Source organism: Oratosquilla oratoria, chromosome 4, assembly GCF_046742065.1.
Source record: "Oratosquilla oratoria isolate Oo_2021 chromosome 4, ASM4674206v1, whole genome shotgun sequence".
Lineage (NCBI taxonomy): Eukaryota > Metazoa > Arthropoda > Malacostraca > Stomatopoda > Squillidae > Oratosquilla > Oratosquilla oratoria.
The window spans coordinates 33,426,570-33,436,569 of NC_134780.1; positions in this window are offsets into that span (position 1 = coordinate 33,426,570).

Sequence of the window (10,000 nt, forward strand, 5' to 3'; positions counted from 1 at the left end):
CTCTCTCTCTCTCTCTCTCTCTCTCTCTCTCTCTCTCTCTCTCTCTCTCTCTCTCTGTCTCTCCTCCATTTTTCTACTCCTACTTCTTCATCTTCTTCCTCTACTATTTCTTCTTTATTATTTAAATGAATCTCTCATATCTGAAAATAAACTAACAAGCAAACAAAAAACAAGCAATGGACGATCTTTTTCTTCGAACTATGACACTGACAAAGACAATGATGGTGACAGCGATGATGATGAGGATAATACAGAGATGCTCATATTTGTATCGATGGTGAGGACCATCAGAGAATGCTGTTGATGCACAGTGATATACAGGGACATATCAACTTATTGCAACGCCAACTTATTGCACATCAACATGTCAATTCGCTGCACATTTTTATTGTAACATAAATATAATTAAGATATAATAGAAAACAACAGTGTGTTAGGTTAAGTCTGAGTTTGGTTAGGTAAGGTAGATTTGGAGGTATTTTTTTTAGAAGTACACATCTACGCTATATAGCAATAGAAATTTAAATATTAATTTTGTAAATTATAATGCATCAACATAATATACGTTTTTCTCGGCGGAAAACAATAACAGAAAACGTTGCCAAAAAACGATACACAAATAGAGTCGTGGCGACTCCTTGAGACGCCATCTTTATTTTGATAGATTCCGAGGTTGGAAAACGACGATGACAACGACGACCCTGATGACCTCTAGAGTTACAGGTACCGCATTACTAAATGCAGGCTAGGTTAGGTCAGATTAGAATAGACGAATTTATCATACTTTAATTTCTTCGACCTCCACATCTACCAAAACAAAGATGGCGTCTCGAGCAGTCGCCGCGACTCCGTTCGTTAGTGTATCGCTTTTAGCAAATTTCCCTATTATGCATTTCCGCCAAGAAGAACGTATATTACGTTGATATATTATAATTTACAAAGATAATATTTAATTAGGTTAGTGCAATGAGTTGGTGTGCAATGAGTTGGCGTTGCAGTGAGTTGACATGTATACCCCTTGGGTTCACCTTCAACTGTCACTAAACGATTTTATTAAATTGGCGGGAGGGGGAGCTGGTCTTAATGGGTGTTTGAATATATCGAGACCGATTTCAAGTTGATTAAAATCGTCTGGCGGTAGAAGAGAGTTTGATAAAATACGTCACGTGCACACACACACACACACACACACACACACACACACACACACACACACACACACACACACACACACACACACACACACACACACACACACACACACACACGAACGATGATTCTTAGGGTGTGTCCACACAAGTAAATATTTTGTCAGCATCTTAACTGGGTCACCAGGTTCATACCACGTGTATCTGGGAAGTGGAAGGAGGAGAGAGGAGAATATTTTTTTTCCTGTTGGACACATGATGGCAACAAGTGTGGACACACCTGAAAGGACGGTGCCACACACCTGGGCCCTGACAAAACCCCTCCCCACCTACCCCCTCACCCTCCCCTTCCCCCTGCCCCTCTTCCCCATGCCCCCCGACACCTGCTCCCACCTTCCTTCACGTACCTCTTACAAACTCGGTCTGAATGCTTCCTACTTGAATCTCCCCCAACCCCCGTCTCTACTCTTCCTATTTCCTTCTTACCCTCCCACTCCTTCCCACTCCCCCCACTCCTCACTATCCTTCAGTCTCCTTCCTTCTCCCATCTCTTCCCTTTCTCCTCCATTTTATTTCTTCCTCTCTGCCTCTCTTCCTTCTCTGCACTTTCTGTCTTCTCCCACTCTCTTCCCTTCTCCCCCCTCTCCTATCCCTCCCTCTCTTCCCTTTCTTCCCCTTCTTCCCTCTACTTCTCCCTCTCTTTCCTTTTCCTCTTCTCATGTACCCTTTTCCTCCCTTTCCCCCCTCTCCTTTCCTCCTCTCCAAAGTTCCATACTCCCTTCATATTCCCACTTTCTTTATACTCTCATTTTTCCTTGTACATCCTTTCTCTCTCCTCCCCTCCCCTCCCCTCCCCTCCCATCTTCTCCCCTCCCATCCTATCTCATTCATACTTAAAGAATCTTCCATAATACCCCTCCCCTCCCCTCCCTTCCCCTCCCCTTTCGTTCCCATTCGCATCTCACCGTCTAAAAAAAAAAAAAAAAAAAAAAAAAGACATAAATGAATAGAAAAAAAGGACAAAAAATCTTGCGAAACCAGTTTTTGTTACCAAGAGTCTCTGTGCCAATTAGGACTTGGTCCATGTGTGTCCTACTCCTCTTCCTCCTCCTCCTCCTCCTCCTCCTCCTCTTCCTCCTCCTCTTCCTCCTCCTCCTCCTCTGATGTCAAAGATTCTCTTCATTTCCTTGTCTTACCCCAGTGGGAGTAGTCAGTGTCTTGCAGAATCTTCCTCCCAGTGTCCTATGGTCGCCCAAGGTGCTTTAGAGCCTTAGATCACAAAGGATTAAAATTGTCTATAATAGTAAAACATGCCGATAGGAGACCATTTGGTACATAACGAGGTCGCATACACAGCATATTATATATTATATTTTGAATCTTAGAACTGCACTAGATCCTGTGGGAAGACTTATTCCGTTAATCAACTACGCGGTTATCAAAGTTGTTTCTTCTTAGACTCCAATAGGTTTCAAATATGGTTACAGAACGCCAAAGTAAATATTATTATTATCATTATTTCTGTTGTTGTAAATTATGAGAAATAATTAGCACATTCAAAGCAATTGCTGCCAAATGTACATGGTGATTTGAATATGTAATAAGCTATTCGTGATCAAAATATTTAAAGGTTTTATGAAATTCTGTTTGACAGGGGACATGAGGAACCGAAGTAATCGAGTAGTATTTAGGTAACCTGTGCTCTGTGGCCATATGTACCGTTCAGTGAATCACTAGCGCTTCCATAATTGGAGACAATATTAAAATCAAGAAGTGGAGTAGAGGAAAGAGGAGGGAAAGAAAACGGAGGGAGAGTAGAAGTGATTAACATTTTATAAATTAGTTTTATTTTTTATTTCTATTTTTATTTTATTTATTTATTTATTTATTTGCTTTTTAGTGGAGATTAACCTAACTATAAAAGAATGATATGTGACTTGTCCTTAGTGATGTTACTAAGTCCCTAAGATATGGACTGCATGAAGCATCATGAAGTATGGAGTCAGTACCACATACAGGGGAGTGAAAAAGAGTATTATACAGAGTACGTAGGCGCGTGTGTGTAAATGTTGTATTTGTACGTGTGCGTTTGTGCTTTTGCGGTGTCTGTGCATCAGTGTGCATGTATATATATATATATATATATATATATATATATATATATATATATATACAGTATATATATATATTTCTAAATAGAAATGTACTAGCGCATTTGTAAATGACACACAGGAAACCCACAGTCAGAGAAAATAAACTTCGAATGAAAGAAGTTTATTTTCTCCGACTGTGGATTTCCTGTGTGTCATACACACACACACACACACACACACACACACACACACACACACACACACACACACACACACACACACACACACACACACACACACACACACACACCCACAATCACATCTGACACCTCTCATGGCGCGGTAGGTTAGAGCTCTGGCTTGCCACTACGGAGGTACGGGTTCGATGCTCGTCCGGGGCTGAAAATAATAAATCAGTATCGCAGCGCGGAGGTGTTTACTCCAACTCTCGTTGGGCGGGGAGTTGGGTGGTGTGTGTGTGTGCAAGGACCTAGCATTCCCCATAGATCTGACCTACGAGCTCGAGCTCTCTTCCAGGAGGGAAAATAGCTGTCGATCACGTGACCCAACACGTGATCCAAAGACCAAGTGAAGACATCACACACACATGCAGCCGCCACACACACACACCACCACATTATAAATATCATCTATTTATATATATATATATATATATGTATGTATGTGTGTGTGTGTGTGTGTGTGTGTGTGTGTGTGTGTGTGTGTGTGTGTGTGTGTGTGTGTGTGTGTGTGTGTGTGTGTGTGTGAAAGGGATTTTGGGCCTGCGAGTTTTTGTGTGTACATTCATGCTTGTTCACTGGTTTGTGTGTATAGTTATGTATGTGTGCGCGTACCCGCGCTTATGGGGTAGTGAGTATTACTTGAGAATACAGTGACTCTTGAGGTCATGGAGGGTGGCATCACGTGGAGGGAGATGTGTGACGTAGGTACTAAAAGTATGTCATCGGCAAAAGTATCGGTTTGTTTTTAATTTGTAGATGTAATCTAGGATCTTCTAATACCTCGTTGGAAGGGTAGAACATACATATGCGTTGTAAAGGATGTGAACCGATTGCACCATTGTTTTTTTTATATAAAAAAAAACGAAGAAATTGTTGTATAAACTTGCTTAATCGGTGTCTATGGTTGATACGTTCATACTGCCATATTAGTGATCAGTGATATTATTCATTTGTTCGAACCTCGTCTCTTTTTTAGTTCATCTTCTACGTTCTTCGACAAGTGCATGCCAAGTGGTTACGAAAGCTCGAGTTTAATCCCCGAGGCTTACCGTTAATTGCCACATGCCCTAACTATAAATAGACCTGAAAAGGGAGGAATACATGTAAATGAGTAACTTGGCAACTCCACTTTCCCACTGAAGACTCCTCCACGGGCTGAGTGCCCAAATCATGGCCAAGTGGACGGAGCAAGGTTGAAAGAAACGCATAGACGGGTCAGTCTAAACCGCCAAGGTGTGTCTAAATAGATATCAGCTCTTCCTTCGGAGACCTGATCACCCCAGCAGGCAGGTCTTCCGCCATCACGAAGAAGTAATAGTTCCCATCTCGGTTAGTGAGGTTCCCAGGACCCTTAATAGGGACTCCAATCATCTGGGTCCCCAATCAGTGACGCGTATCGCGATCAACGCAGTGGCGTTGCGGGATGATGTGTTGATTGGTGATTGGTCGGCCTGCCAATCACCTGTCATTCCATATAAGGGATGAAGGACTTTTTTTTTTCTAAATCACGGCGGCGCACATGTATAAAAAGTCTGTAAACTACCATACGAAGTCCTGTGGCCTTTGTGATGTACTTTGTATATTTTATTTAGCTAGAGAGGTCTAGCCCGAGCGAAGACTGTTTTCACATTGGGACCGGCCTCCCCGTTGTCTGAATGAAATCGTTAGGTGTCAGGCAGAGAGTAATACATAAAGTGCTGAAAGGATTTGGGAAATGATCAAGAGATTCGATTTTTTTATTATTGTTTTAATCGTCGAATGTTGACAGCTCTTGTACGGATTAGACTCATGTAACTTGTATCACACACACACACACACACACACACACACACACACACACACACACACACACACACACACACACACACACACACACACACACACACACATGCGCGCTCGGTTGGTAGAGTTCCCGGCAGTCACTACGGAGGTCCGGGTTCGAATCCCGCCCAGGGTTGAAATAATTTCAGCATCGCTGCGCTGCGGGTTGTTACTCCAACTCTCGTGGACTGGGAGTTGGGTGTATGTGTGTGCATGTAAGGTCACAGCATTACCCATAGATCGGTTATATACGAGCTCTGAGCTCTCTTCCGGGGGGGAAATAGCTGTCGATTACGGGTCCAACACGTGATCCAAAGACCATGGTGAAAACACACACACACACACACACACACACACACACACACACACACACACACACACACACACACACACACACACACACACACACACACACACACTGGACAGACCGGTTCTTACATTCCTCTCCAGCTATCTGATGACATGGAAACAGTCTCATACTCAAACACCACAACCGTCAAACGTTTCTTCCAGTAGAGATCTACGCACAACAGTCATCTCACGACATGCAGCATGAAACATGCAACATGTAGCTTACATGCAACTACCAATATCCTCCACACAAATGGCTGCACCAGGCCAATTACAACTTGGTCCATATATGCAACTCTTCACGAGAAATTTGGTGTTACTTATTACAATTTATAGCGTGGAGCATGCAGCATGCAATGTGCAACAAGGAACACGCAGCATGTAATATGCAACATGCAGCATGCAACACGCAACATACAACATGCAACATGCAATACGCAACATACAGCAACATTCAACATGTAACACACAACATAGAACACACAACATGCAGCATGTAACACGCAACATCAACACGCAGCATGCAACACGGAACATACAACATGCAACACGCAACATGCAATACGCAACATACAACATGCAATGCGCAGCACGCAACATACAACACACAACATGCAATACGCAGCATACAGCAAGTAACATACAACATGCAACACGCTATATGCAACATGTAACACGCAACACGCAACACACACCATGAATCACGCAACATGCAACACGCAACATGCAATACGCAACATGCAACAAGCAAAACACAACCCGCAACATGCAACACACAACATGCAACACGCTCATGGGGAGAGAAATTCGAGAAAACAGTTTACTGGATGTACAGCAGCCACACGGGTCGAATGCGTCGACAGAGGAGGTAATTGTCGCATGAAAGGTGAAATCTGTAGACCTATTGCAGACCTTTGCCACGGGGCCGACGTGACGGAAAGTCCCAAAAACCCCCTCACCCCACCCCACCCCCCGCCTACCCCTCAGTCTCGAAATCTCTAATTCAAGAGGATTGATGAGTCCCTCTTACCGTTCTGTGTCGTCATCGCAAAGAGAGGGGGAGTTGGTTGGTTGGTTGGTATGTTTGTACGTGTTTGTATGTGTGTGCGTGAGTTTTAATGTATGTCTTCATACATGTATGTTTGTATTTTTGTAATTTTTGTGTATATTCATACACATGTATACATGTTCTGTATGTACAGTACATATGGAAATATGAATGGAGGTGTGTATGTATTTATGTGTATATGTATGTATTCATGTATACATGTATGTATGTACCTATGGGAGTATGTATGGAAATATGTATGGAAGTATGTATGTATGTATGTATGTATGTATATATGTATATATGTATGTATGTATGTATGCATATATGTATGTATGTATATGTATGCATATATCTATATATGTATATGTGTATGCATGCATGTATGTATTTAGGCATGATGTATGTATGCATGTATGTATGTGTGTATATATGTATCTATAAATATCACAATATAAGTTGTTGTGAAAGCAATGTGAATACAATGAAATTTATTCACAAAATATATATTTTAGGAAAAAAATGAATAAAACTATTCGCTCAGTGACTACCATTGACTTGAGACGAAAACAAAGAAGAAGAAGAAAAAAGAAAATTTTCTTAAATGGCATCGGTGCCACTCTCCTTCTGAACTTTTCAACGAACATAATTCTTCACCCATGAGCATTGAGAAAGTAGAAGAATGTACTCTGAGGACACTGAAACCTGACCCACGACACTTTCCTTGTTGCTGTTGCTGTTTTTGTGGTAAGATTTTATGAATAGGAGATTTGTTTCATATTGTAGGAACTCCTGGATGTAGAAGCAAGCATTCAGCAACAAAAATGTATGTGTGTAGAATATATGAAGAGTTTATAGACAGTATGTTAGCAAGTTGTGAGTATATTCTAGATTATTCATTATTATTCGTCTTTAACATATTTGTTTTCAAATAACAATTTTATAGGTAAGGGTTTGTAGGACACAATTTGTAGATTTATTAGCAACATTTCTACGAGTACAATAAAAAAAACAATGTAGAATAGCATATAAAGAGATGGTTATTTGATTTTTTTTTTTAATCTGTGAATTTTGATTTTGGATCTGGGCAGGATGGGATTGGCTGGTTTTACAGTTCCGGCTAGAAAGCAAAGGTATTTTACTTTTCCAGGAATCTGGAAGGGCACGTCACATATTTTAAGTCTCATTTTTGCCTTTGACAACACGAAAATAAGTACAGGAAAAATGGCACGTGGAATATATTTCTAATTATTTTCGTAATTTCATGCAAGACAAAGTTAGACATGTTAGACAAAGTGTTAGACAGTTAGACAAAGTGTTAGACATGTTAGACAAAGTGATGTGACTCTTTGCAAGGAATAATCTATTCTGTTACTAGAATCGTGTTCTAAAAGATTCTAGGTAAGGCACTGTATAAATAATAGAACGAAAGGAAAAACTAACAATTTAAATGTTAGACATGGAGTAATAGGAAAACTAACTAAGGTTAGGTGTTAGGAATGGGGTGATAGGTAAAATAACATAGTTGAGATATCAGAAATGAAGTATTAGGAAGACTAACAGAGGTCACATGTTAGAAAAAGTGATAGTTAAACTGTTTTTAAAATGGATTTTGATATAAGCAAATTATACTTATACGAGTATTACTCTGCTATAATTTATCTTAATGTATTTTTATATTAACTTTGCATTTCCTTAATATATTGAAATTACTTGATTCTGGGTAGACATAAGTGAATATGTTTGACATTCAAGTATCAACGAATAAAAATAAATATATAGGCTTTGTCATTGATAAAAAAATTGAAAGTTATAAACTGACGACATAGATTCAAATAAATCTAATCGTCACAAGACCATTAAATTTTCATGTATAAAGTTGAATGAATGCCACGATGAGGAAAAAATAAATTAGAACGAAAAATAACAATCTCTTTGGACGAAAGTGGAAGAAATCGGCGTTGTTGCATTTCCAAGATTTGCATCAAAGTTTAGAAATTCTACCTTTCGAAATGAAACTGCAAGGTCGATAGCTAGAAAAAAAGAGATATAATTTGAGTAATTGTTTGAAAATTAAACTAGAAACGTGAAATACCTTAACTTTAAGATCAGCTTTGAACCAAGAAGAACCAGATAAGAAATTGTGAACATTTGATCAGACACATCGACGAGAACAGTACAGTAGAATGCAAAGGCTTGGAAATGACTTTAATGGTATGCTATTAATGTCTTCTATAAACTTGCAAATTTTATTGTAATCATGTGCATGTTAGTAAGCATTGATTTATCATTGGGCAGCATCTGGAAGAAAAACAAACATCTTCATATATTAAGTTTAAGCGTTGTAAGCGAAAAGTGTAATAAATGGCAACGATACAATTGCGACGACTTTGGATGTATACAATATATATATATATATATATATATATATATATATATATATATATATATATACATATATATATACATATATATATATATATATATATATATATGAGAATAAACACCATGTGATATCGAAACCTTTATTAGTACCAATAAAGGTTTTGATCTCACACGGTGTTTATTCTCACAGTCTTGTCGGCTTTTGCCATTGTGTTTCATATATATATATATATATATATATAACATACATACATATACCAAGGCTTTTTCCCCCTTACAAGGGAGGTAGCCAAAAAGGAAAAGGCATAAAATCATTCCCAGCCATTCCATCCCTAAATACACTCCACACCCCCTCCACCCTCCCTCTTATCTTAGCACCTCCTGGATGACGGGTCATCCCTGCACCTTGTCCAATGCCCTGGGTCAGAAGCAGTGTCGCAAGACACAGCACATCCACAGCAACATGAAGGTGGAAAAAGAAGTCACGGGTGACGTCTTTTTCCACCTTCATCAACTTGTCACAATGTACCAGCATATATATATATATATATATATATATATCTATATATATATATATATATATATATATATATATATATATATATATATATATATATACAGCAACAGCTCAGAGGTGGAAAGGGACTATAGCAAATTTGCATCCACGAATACATTAAAGTTCTTGTGCATACGGAAACCTCTTCGTTTTGAAACAACATTTGTTCCTTTTTTATTTTTTGTGTCTTTATTTGTTTTTCCCAGGGCTAGGGTCTAATCCTGTTCATTCTGGAAATGGACATGTCGTTGTTTGGTGGCGTCATTTGGTCCTGTTCCTTAGTAATAACGTAATTGATTTATAGTCCCAAATGGCGTTGTTGCTCGGAGGACGCGAGGCCGCGCAAAAAGGGAAGC